This window comes from Ranitomeya variabilis, chromosome 8 (genome assembly GCF_051348905.1).
Source record: "Ranitomeya variabilis isolate aRanVar5 chromosome 8, aRanVar5.hap1, whole genome shotgun sequence".
Classification (NCBI taxonomy): domain Eukaryota; kingdom Metazoa; phylum Chordata; class Amphibia; order Anura; family Dendrobatidae; genus Ranitomeya; species Ranitomeya variabilis.
The window spans coordinates 54,181,099-54,193,401 of NC_135239.1; the positions used below are offsets into that span (position 1 = coordinate 54,181,099).

Here is a 12,303-nt window from a genome sequence, read left to right on the forward strand (position 1 = left end):
ATAAACTTCTTGAATGTGGTTTTGAGCACCTTGAGGGGTGCAGTTTTTAGAATGGTGTCACACTTGAGTATTTTCTATCTATCACCCCTCAAAATGACTTCAAATGAGATGTGGTCCCTAAAAAAAAATGGTGTTGTAAAAATGAGAAATTGCTGGTCAACTTTTAACCCTTATAACTCCGTCACAAAAAAAAATTTTGGTTCCAAAATTGTACTGATGTAAAGTAGACATGTGGGAAATGTTACTTATTAAGTATTTTGCGTGACATATGTCTGTGATTTAAGGGCATAAAAATTCAAAGTTGGAAAATTGCAAAATTTTCAAAATTTTCGCCAAATTTCCATTTTTTTCACAAATAAACGCAAGTTATATCGAATAAATTTTACCACTAACATGAAGTACAATATGTCACGAGAAAACATTGTCAGAATCGCCAAGATCCGTGAAAGCGTTCCAGAGTTATAGCCTCATAAAGGGACAGTGGTCAGAATTGTAAAAATTGGCCCGGTCATTAACGTGCAAACCACCCTTGGGGGTGAAGGGGTTAAAGGATCATATATATTTTTTTATTATTTTTTTACTCTAAGCCTAAGTTCCCACAATGAGTTCTTGGTGTTCTTTCGATGCTGCAGCTTTTCTGTGGGTGGGCTTTTGTTGTTTTTTGGAATTTTGCACTTTAAAGAGAACCTGTCGGATGGTTCATTCTACTTCTACCGTGGGCATGATTATATTGAGATTGGCTTTGACCATGCAGCTGGAGCCCATAGAGAGGAGAGTATTCTGCCATCGCCCTTGGCCGTCTCTCTCCAGCAGCTCTCATAAGGAGAGAGCGGTCAGCCACCTGCAGCGGCGCTGGGAAGAGCCGGCCAGGGCCGATGATGGAGAGTCGCCCTATGGTCAGCCATCGGCTCATCAAAATATATTTTAATATGAGTATGGCCATGGTCCAATATTCGCGGTTCATCGTACTGGGCACCATGGATCGCCTGATGATTCTCTTTAACTAAAACCACTTTTTTTTGTTTTTTCAATTCATGTTACTTAGTTTTTATACAACATTATTAATAAAATCATGTGCGGAAAATGTTTAGTTTTATTTTTCATGGGGTTTTTGCTGCAGAAACGTAATAAAGTCGATGGGGAAAATCTGCTCATCAGATGCGGATTTACCGCAAGAGAAACTGACTCGTTGTAGATTTCAAAAATCAGGTTACAGGATAAAGATGGAAGAAACAAAATCAGTTTTGTCCAGCAGTGAAGGAGTTAAAAAAAATAAAAATGAAAAAAGGTCCCGACTCCGCCGGGACTCGAACCCGGAACCTTTGAATCGCTTCCTCCACTAGAAGTCCAATGCGCTATCCATTGCGCCACGGAGCCACCTGTTGGATTCGGGGGACATGACACATATCAGCTCAGTAGGCAACCAATGCAGCAGCATGTAATTCTATGCAGTGTTATGTGCGGCCGCCGGTCTCATGACGGGGCTCTGTTCCCTTCACAGACAGTAACGAACGCGGAGAGGGCGACGGAACATTTACCACCACACGAATGCGAGGCCAACTGGATTGCGCAATAGATAAAGAATAGCGCTTGCGCGCTGAGATCTCCGATAAATACGCATGCGCATAATTATGTAACTACTAGAGCACCGTTAAGCTGTGTGATTTATTTTTTTTCCTCCAAGTATGTCTTCGGAAAGGATGGTCTTCGGGAAAATGTCACCTTTTTTTAAGCTTTCTGGTTGTTTTCTGAGGCATCAATGAGCAGTTACTAAGTGTTGCCAGTAGAGGGCGAGCCGCATTATTCTACATAATATGGGGCGTTTTATTTTACCGTAGAAGAGACGTCATATTTACTGCACGTACATCACTTCTCTAAGGGACTTTATAACTGTAACATGTGGTAACTGTTAAAGGGAGTGTCGCTGATCTATTGGCTTAGTTATATCACCACCTACAATATTCACACGCCTCCCCCCAAGTGGTAGACTCTAACTGGCAGAGCAACCAATCACAGCAAAGATTTCAGATTGTATCTCAGCTTGAACCATAAAAGCTGTGATGTGATTGGTTGCTATAGAAAAGAAGGGACAATGTGAAATATATGGGGGGGGAGGGGTGGCAGCTATCATTGCGTTTGGGCCTTTTTGCACAGACTGTGACTATTGTCGTAAATGACTGAACTACAGAAGTGACTGCACTACAAAATTGGCACAAAGTACGACATTAATGATAAAGGTGGGACAATGTATTTTGTAGTTTGTGGTAATTTATAGCAGAGACCAGATGTTACATTTTATGAGGTTATAGAAATCTTGTTTACACCATGCAGCCTAAAAACTCCTCCATTATGCGGCTTAGATACTCCCTCCCGCATGCGGCTTAGACGCTCCCTCCAGCATGCGGCTTAGATGCTCCCTCCAGCATGCGGCTTAGACGCTCCCTCCAGCATGCGGCTTAGATGCTCCCTCCCGCATGCGGCTTAGACGCTCCCTCCAGCATGCGGCTTAGACGCTCCCTCCCGCATGCGGCTTAGACGCTCCCTCCCGCATGCGGCTTAGACGCTCCCTCCCGCATGCGGCTTAGACGCTCCCTCCAGCATGCGGCTTAGATACTCCCTCCCGCATGCGGCTTAGATACTCCCTCCAGCATGCGGCTTAGACGCTCCCTCCAGCATGCGGCTTAGATACTCCCTCCCGCATGCGGCTTAGACGCTCCCTCCAGCATGCGGCTTAGACGCTCCCTCCCGCATGCGGCTTAGACGCTCCCTCCAGCATGCGGCTTAGACGCTCCCTCCCGCATGCGGCTTAGACGCTCCCTCCAGCATGCGGCTTAGACGCTCCCTCCCGCATGCGGCTTAGACGCTCCCTCCCGCATGCGGCTTAGATACTCCTTCCCGCATGCGGCTTAGATACTCCCTCCAGCATGCGGCTTAGATACTCCCTCCAGCATGTGGCTTAGACGCTCCCTCCCGCATGCGGCGTAGACGCTCCCTCCCGCATGCGGCTTAGATACTCCCTCCAGCATGCGGCTTAGATACTCCCTCCAGCATGCGGCTTAGATACTCCCTCCAGCATGCGGCTTAGACACTCCCTCCCGCATGCGGCTTAGACACTCCCTCCAGCATGAGGCTTAGATACTCCCTCCCACATGCACAAAAAACTCGCATAAACCACTCGCTCGTGCCTGTAATCCCCGGGTGCTGAAAGGAAAGCTGGATCTGTACTTACATTGAGTTGCGGTGATGCGCCCCTGCTGGATGTTCTCATGAACTGCAGCCTGGGAACTTTTTCCCACGCTCCAGGTCATATGAGGACATCCACCAGAGGGCGCATCACCGCGACTGAATGTAAGTATAGATCCAGCTTTCCTTTCAGCACCCGGGGATTACAGGCACGAGCGAGTGGTTTATCGCAGCTCGTGCCTGTAATATTAGTTAACCCCTCCAGATGGATTACCTCGTGGGACGTGATAGGACATCAGAGAGGGTATGTATATTGTGTGTTTATTGTTTTGCCAAGCGAGGGTCTGAAAATGGATTGAGAGAGCAATAAATTATTACAACAACCGCTGTGTTTATTTCATTAAAATACTTTTAAATCATGTGTGTGTGTGTTTTTTAACCCTTTCAAACAATTGGATTAATAATGGATAGGTGACATAATTGACGCCTCTCCATTATTAATCTGGCTTAATGTCACCTTCCAATAGCAAGGTGGCATTAACCCTTCATTACCCCATAGCCCACCGCTACAGGGAGTGGGAAGAGAGTGGCCAAGTGCCAGAATAGGCGCATCTTCCAGATGTGCCTTTTCTGGGGTGGCTGGGTGCAGATGTTTTTAGCCACGGGGGGGCCAATAACCATGGACCCTCTCCTGGCTATTAATATCTGCCCTCAGTCACTGGCTTTACCATTCTGGCGGAGAAAATTGCGCGGGAGCCCACGCCAATTTTTTCCGCCATTTAACCCTTTATTTTAGCAGCTACAGCGGCCAAATTTTGCACATACACACTACTAACATTAGTAGTGTGGAATATGCAAAAAAAAGGGGGATATGAGATGGTTTACTGTATGTAAACCATGTCTCATATCCTGTCGGGTTTGTGAAGGAGAAATGCAAAGCCGGCAATTGAATTACCGGCTTTTCACAGATATCGCGCTGAATGAAATATAAATACAGAATATATATATATGTGTCTCAATGACATATATATACTAGACTGTGGCCCGATTCTAACGCATCGGATATTCTAGAATATGCATGTCCCCGTAGTATATGGACAATGATGATTCCAGAATTCGCGGCAGACTGTGCCCGTCGCTGATTGGTCGAGGCAACATTTATGACATCATCGTAGCCATGGCAACCATTATTACACCTACGTCGATACTGTGCCCGTCGCTGATTGGTCGAGGCCTGGCGGCCTCGACCAATCAGAGACGCGGATTTTCCATTATGACATCATCATCGCCATGCTGTGCCCGTCTCTGATTGGTTGAGGCCTGGCGGCCTCGACCAATCAGAGACGCGGGATTTCCAGGACAGACAGACAGACAGACAGACAGAAAGACAGACAGACAGACAGACGGAAAAACCCTTAGACAATTATATATATAGATATATATACTGTATATATGTTTTCCCGAACATTTGAGCACATAAATCCATTAGATGTCGGTTTTGCAAGCTTGCGAGAAAATCTCGGCATACGGATGCCATACGGATGTCACACGGATCATTTGATGCGAGGAAATCGCATCCTCGCACTGCACACGGATCACTGTTTTTGAAACATTTGTGCGATTCTCGGCCGTGAAAAACGGACCGTTTTTTTATACGTTAAGTGTGTCCCCGGCCTAAGGGGCAGTCTCTGTACTGCTGTGCTGGAGATCTGTGTTACAGATTGTGGTTTGTCCATACCAGGGTTCATACCAATCACCTCCTTCACTATTACATTCTGATCACTATAATTTGTGGTAAACAGCATATGTGGCTACCTGAGCCAATAACATGTCAGTTTGGTATTTGGACATTGTAGATGTCAGTGTCATAAATTATTGTTATTTGTAGTCCTCGTTTTCTATGTGTCGCTTATCACTTGGAGGGTAGGGTTACTTTTAGGGTATGTGTCCACGTTCAGGAAACGCTGCGTTTTTGACGCAGGGTTGAGCAGCATGCATAAAAAACGCAGCGTCCAGATGTTACAGCATAGTGGAGGGGATTTCATGAAATCCTGTCTCCACTATGCAGTAAAAGACGCATGCGGCAGACCCACGAAAACTCACATGCGTCTTTTAAGAATGCAGCATGTCCTTACATTGCAGAAAAAACTCAAGGACAACGCAGGTGACCTGCCAGTGACCTCAGGTGCAGATTTGGTCAGGATTTTACCTGCATAAAATCCTGACCAAATCCTGAAGCAATCCTGAACGTGGACACATACCCTTAGGGTATGGCTCCACGGTACGGTTTGCCGGCGGGATCGCCGCAGCGGCGAAGCCGCTCGGCGCTAAGCCCCGCCCCCTTTCTGGGACGCGATGGTGCCGGATGTGTACAGTACACATCCGGGATCATCGCACCCCTCGCCATAGGGCCCTGTGATATGCCTTGCGGGGACGCTGCGTCCCCGCAAGGTGTACGGACATGCTGCGATCTGAAAAGACGCGCAGCATGTCCGGAGTCGCAGGGCCGCCGCGTGCGGGTTTCCACGCATAGTGGAGACAGGATTTCATCAAATCCCCTCCACTATGCAGGAACATCTGTATGCTGCTTGTTTGACGCTGCAGCGCTGCGCAGCGTCAAACAAGCAGCGTTTCCTGAACGTGGAAACATACCCTTACTGGGCAAGTAAAATAAATGTTGCAATCCCATCAGTTACCACTAGGTGGCGATATAACACTGATCATTTTATTTGCCTTTCAGCTCTTCACATAGCGAATAGAATGGCCCCATAACCAAACCTTTATTATTTCATTTTTGTAACCCCTATGCTATGAGAGTAACAGTTCAGTAGCTGCAGATGCAATATATGCAAATAAAGCCAAACTCTTGGATCAGGTTGCCTGATCTGTGTGTATATAAATGGTTTAGAGGCCACAGCTCTGATCTACCTATATGAACCAATGCAAAGCATCCATGCATTTCATGTACAGTTATTAAAGGGCTTTTCCACAAATGATCCCCTAACCATTGGATTAAGAATAACTAGTTGATCGCAGCGCCCCCAGTGCTCGTGAGAATGGCGTTCTTTAGAGCCCGTCCTGAATGAAGCTTAGTTGCTAGTGATGAGCGAATATACTCGTTACTCGAGATTTCTCAAGCACGCTTGGGGGGTCCTCCGAGTATTTGTTAGTGCTCGGAGATTTAGTTTTTCTTGCCGCAGCTGAATGATTTACATCTGTTAGCCAGCATAAGTACATGTGGGGATTCCCTAGCAACCAGGCAACCCCCACATGCACTAAAAAATACTCGGAGGTCACCCAAGCATGCTCGAGAAATCTCGAGTACCGAGTATATTCGCTCATCACTATTAGTTGCACATACTCATCTCCACTCCATTTATTGTCAAATGGATCTGCCAGAAAGAACTGAGCTCGTAGACCTAAACCCCATTCCAGTGGGGGTCCTGAAAATTGTAACTTAACTCCTTGCTGACAAATGACATATATATATGGTCTCGGTATGTGTTTTACGAGGAAGGGGCTGCATCCATCACCTCGACTGCACACTTCCCCCTATTATGTAATCACTGGGTGCCTAAGGATGCCATAGCTTCCAAGGGCCTAATAATGACCTCAGGTCTGCCATCTTTGTACAATATCAGAGCCTATTAGAAGGCTTGTTGGGCATCATACACTAAAATATAGATTGAGTGTTAGTCTCCTATTCCGTTCTACCCCCAGAAAGAGTTAAAGGGATTGTCCAGTTTGAGTTAAATTCTGCAGTCACTCTATGTAACTACAGACTTTTGAATCTTCACAGCACATGCACTGCACACTGTCAGGATTCACCGGCGCTGGGAGCAAGCTGTCATGTGACCACAAGTATATGCTATGCATGCTTCCGGCCACATTCCATCTAGACGTGTCCAGCCTCACTCAATTCACTGTTATTGAGAGAGGCCACATACATCTAGTTCACACATGACCGCATGTATGCAAATATAATACTTTCCATCACGTGACGCCTGCTCCCCCTGCTGGCACCAGAGAATCATCGCAGCGTGTGGGGTGCGCTCTTTGTAGATTCAAAAATCTGCCGTTAGCCTGGACAATCCCTTTAATCAATGTTACATGTACTCCAAAATGCAGCTTGTTCCAGCAAAGAAAAAAACAACATGGATGGAAATTTAAAAAGGTAAGAAAGATGTGAATGAAAAACTGGGAAGAATTGCTGATAAAAGGCAAAACTGGCTGCACTGTAATGGGTTAAAGAAACAATCCTAACAATTGCTGTAACTATAAAATGTAGGAAACATATACAGTACCTGCTTGTTTTATTTCACCAGAATAAGGAGTAAGAATTTCACCACAAATGTATAATGCATAGATCATTCTATAAGTTAAAAAAAAGGCTTATACTATAAATTCACTTGATCTCATTAGCTGCTATGGCGTTCGCCATCGTAAGGGAGCCGGGACACAGGTGAGTCACACTGGGGTATAAAAAAAATCACTCCAATGTTGATCCAGAAAAGTAGGTCGCGTGTCATGCGAGTACAATGCGATTCTTATCAAGAAGCATCCATATGTAATCTGAATGCAGTGCGTTTTTAGCATCAGCTTTTAGATCCAGTAATTCTCTGTCATTTAAAGCTGGTTTTCTAAGTAATAAAGCAATCTTATATACAGATATAGATCAACAGAATAAATAGGATAGATCTCTTGTAGATATTTAATGTCATAAGCCCCCTTCATATAATAAACTAGCACCCAGACAGCTGTGAGATGATATTAACAGTCTGGGAAGATGCATGGATATTGGCCCCTTCCCAGAATAATAACACCAGCTCTCAGCTGTCTGCTTTACCTCAGCTGGTTAGTAAAAATAACTGTAAACTACACACGCAAAGCACTAATTCTAAATCTCATTGACATCTTTATATCTATTCTGATGGTTCATGCTGTGAATTTACTGTACTTGGCTGATGAAATTTCAGGTTTTCTTTGAGATGGGGGCATAAAAATTCTATCAAACATCCCCTTGGCTCGTGCAAATATATTCATCTCACGGACATAACTATTATAACTTACAAGTAATTCGCATCTAATGCAAAAAGCATCAAAAACTAGAAAACGTGGCTGTTCTGTAATGAGGCATATAGTCGTATTAACAAGAATGGAAATTGTGGTGGTTTTAGCAATGATAAATGTGTCACTTAGGCTTTAATACGATTGTTTTTTTATTGAGCCAGTGATTGATTATTTAGAAATATTAGACAGGTTCAGTTTAATGTAACGCGCTAGCTTCATGCTTAGACACATACTGCACAGCTGCTGGAATGCTATCCTCCAGGTATTAACCGAACTTTCCTTACCCTTCTTTGCTCATTTTCTGCAAAACTGATATATTAGACATGCTTCCAATAAAGTGAGTTCTGGCTAGGTCTACCGTCCTTACACCTCTACAGCTGTCAGCCGACATCCATTCCTCCCCAGCCCACTGTTCTCCACCATATACATGCATGGTCGGTCAGTACTGACATCCCGATGATGAAAGAGATGACTCACTAGGGGGTAATTTGTTTACAGTCTCCTTCAGATGAGCATATTTTACACTATATATGGAGCACAATGCACAGACCGGCGGCAGGTCTCCATTCCTGAACATACAGGTTGATGGGCATCTACGAGGTTGATAGTTTGGATCAGGATACCCAGTGCCAGTCTGTGCGTTGCAGTCCATATGTATACAGTAGTGTGAATTATGTTCATCTAAGAAAGACTTGAAACAAATTTTAGAGTTAGAAAAAAATCTGCTTAAAAAAAAAAACAGCACCTTTTAGTTTATGGGCTGTGTATCATGGGCTGTGTCAGGGCCGGCTCCAGGTTTTCATGGGCCCTGGGCGAAAGAGTCCCGGAGGGCCCCTTTAACACATACCACAATTTGTAATGCACGGATACGGCAGAGAAATATAGGTATAGTACAATGCCAAACATTACATGAGTGATATGGAGCGCCCCCCCCACTGCCGCAGGGCCGAGGGGTACCCGGTACCGGGCCTCAGAGTCTCTGTTCTGGGGGTTGTCACGGTGGCTAGGCCCGGTCCGTGGCCCTGCCTGTCAGGGGGGGAACGTCCGGTGAAAGAGTGGTGAATGATGGTGTAGTTGTGAAGTGCCGGTCGCAGTAAATAACGAGGACACCAGGTTGCAGTCTCTTTACCTCTTACCTGTGACTGACTGTCCTGCCGTTGGTTTGAAGTATTGCTTGGAGCTAGATATATAAATACTTCCTCGGCGTTCCGGCCGCCGGTTGTGCGCCTCAGTAGGATGTTGCCTCGGTCTTACAGCACGACTCCTACTGGTATTTCTCCTCTTGCTTTGATCTCGTTTCTCACTCAGCACAATATATCTCGCTTCTGATCCTTTCTTAGGGCAATGCCGCTATGCTGAGCAGGCACGGTCCCGTGATGTTCTTCCTCATTGCCAGGCCTCTGTCAGGGTCCCAAACCTGACAGAGACCCTACTGTATCTTCCCCCACAACACCCGCTGCCACAAGGTGTTGTCTGGTTCCAACCCAGTCAGCTTTCTGAACTAACTTCCTGCCTGACCCCCAGTTTAGCCGCAATGGTGAGGAGTGGCCTAATAAATAGCACCCTTAGCTCCCCCTGGAGGCCAGACTGTGAAATGTATTGGTGTATGTGATACCTGGTCAGATGAACTCCTTCAGTGCCATGAGACGTACCATAGCTCCCCTTAGCGGCGGAGCATCAGTACTGCAATGACCAGGACTCTGGGGCGCTGCAGATATCTATTGTACATTCTACATTAGCTCAGAAACCGGACAGTATAGTCCTCTATACAGAATAATGAGCCCAATATATTGCTCCAAACAGAATAATGAGCCCATTATTATGCTCCATACAGAATAATGAGCCTCATATAATGCTCCATACAGTATAATGGGCACCACAGAGTGCTCCATACAGAATGAGCCGCATATATTGCTCCATACGGAATTGACCCCATATAATGCTCCATACAGTATAGTGAGCCACATATAATTCTACATACAGTATATGATGGGCCCCATCTATTGCTCCATATATAATGGGCCTCATATAATGCTCCATACAGTATATGATCGGCCCCATACAGTATACTGAGTCCCATATATTGCTCCATACAGAATGGGCCCCATATAATACTCCTTACAGAATGGGTCCCATATAATACTCCAAAAATAATTGGCCCCATAAGATGCTCCATGTACAATGGGCCCCATATAAGGCTCCATATATAATTGGCCATATAAAATGCTCCATATATAATTAGTCCCATAAGATGCTTCATATATTATTAGCTCCATATACTGCTCGCTATTGAAATGGCCCCATAAGATGCTCCATATTAAATTGGCCCCATATAATGCTCCCTATATTATTAGCCCCTTCTGATGGTCCCCATATATTGCTCCAAATATTTAAAAAAATAAATAAATTTAAAAAAAATAAAAAAAATGAAATACTCACCTCTCATTGCTTGACGCTGCTCTGCTCTGGACTCCTCAGTGTTACGTCTTCCTGCTCTCTGTGCTGCGACTGCTCAGGCAGAGGGCGCACACTAATGACGTCATCGCGCCCTCTGACCTGAACATCACAGTCAGAGGAAGGAAGACGCTGCAGCGCTGGAACCGAGAGAGGTAAGTATTGCAAGTGCCGTGGCCCGGAGCAGGCGGGGGGTCCACTCGCTGAGGCCGGCACTATAGCGTGCCAGTGTCCCCGACGGCGAGTGGGCCCCCTGCCTGCTCAGGGCCCCGGCACTTGCCCAGGTGCTGACGCCGGCCCTGGGCTGTGTGTACCAGGCACAGCCCATTGACTAAAGGGGAGCTGTTTGTAGAAAAAATCAGCACCCTTTTTTTTCCCCTAATTTTGGGCTGATGTATCTCCTAAATAACTATACCGAGCTGGGAGAAGGCAGCCGAGGTGTGCAGACAGGAGAACAGGAGCAACAAACTGCACAAGGTCAAGTAGTGCCTGAAAAAGCAGAGCGGGAACGAAATAGGAAGATGAGGCAACCACAGAGGAGAGTCAGGAGATGCCGCCATCAAGGAGAGAGCCATAGCGCCACTAGAGCCTTTTCATGATTCCTACTGCACTGTGTTTTTCATACAACTGTAGCTTGGCTGCAGGAGACAGGCATATATCAAGGGCCTGCAAGTCACATGTGGCTCATGAGCTATACTTAAAGGGGGTGTCCAGTGAAAACACATTAACACCCTGTAGGGATTTCACTCACTCAGGTGCGACGGCTGACACTTAGGAGGCAGGTTCCAACAAAAGTTCAAAGGTTTATTGCTTCATAAACCAGTTTAGCATAAACAAGAAAACAAATAGCCTTTAACTCAGGCAAAAGGGAAAAACAACTGTCCATTCCTTCAGGCTCAGTGCTGGAGCCTTAACACACTGGAGGCTAGCAGCTCCACACATATCCCCCTCTGTTAAGGATTAGCCTGTCTTATATAAAGCTAACCACACCCAGTAACCCATCACATGATTAGCCATGTGGTCTGACATCACCACAGGTCCTGAACACACATATATACATGGTAATATACAATCAAGAAATACTCCGGGCTACATTACAGCAACAAGGCACTTATGTGGCACATACCTCCCATCGACTACACACCCTTTAGCCATGCCACATACCTCCCCCCTCTGCCTAAAGCCGTGGGGCTTGGCACTTTTTCCCACTAAACAAGGGATTCTTGATAGGGCATCCGCATTACCATGCAGCTTTCCGGCCCTATGTTCCACATGGAAACTGAAGTCCTGCAGGGCTAAGAACCAACGGGTGACCCTAGCATTTCTACCCTTTGTTTCCTTCATCCATCTTAGTGGGGCATGGTCAGATATCAGTCTGAATTTACGACCCAGCAGATAGTACCGTAACGTGTCCACCGCCCACTTTATGGCCAAACACTCTTTCTCAACGACTGAGTAGTTCTTTTCAGACGAGGACAACTTCCTACTCAGATAGAGGACAGGATGCTCCTCCCCATGTAGCTCTTGGGAAAGGACTGCTCCCACCCCGACATCTGAGGCATCTGTCTGCAGAATAAACTCTTTTTTGAAGTTTGG

At 45.8% G+C, this 12,303-nt stretch overlaps 1 non-coding gene across 1 annotated transcript; it reads right to left on the reverse strand.

Annotated features, from left to right (window-relative positions):
* Window positions 1-1,292: 1,292 nt before the first annotated feature.
* TRNAR-UCU (transfer RNA arginine (anticodon UCU)) lies at window positions 1,293-1,377 on the reverse strand. Its single transcript is given in 2 exon segments — window positions 1,293-1,328; window positions 1,341-1,377. It is a non-coding gene; the product is annotated as a tRNA-Arg (tRNA).
* Window positions 1,378-12,303: the final 10,926 nt, after the last annotated feature.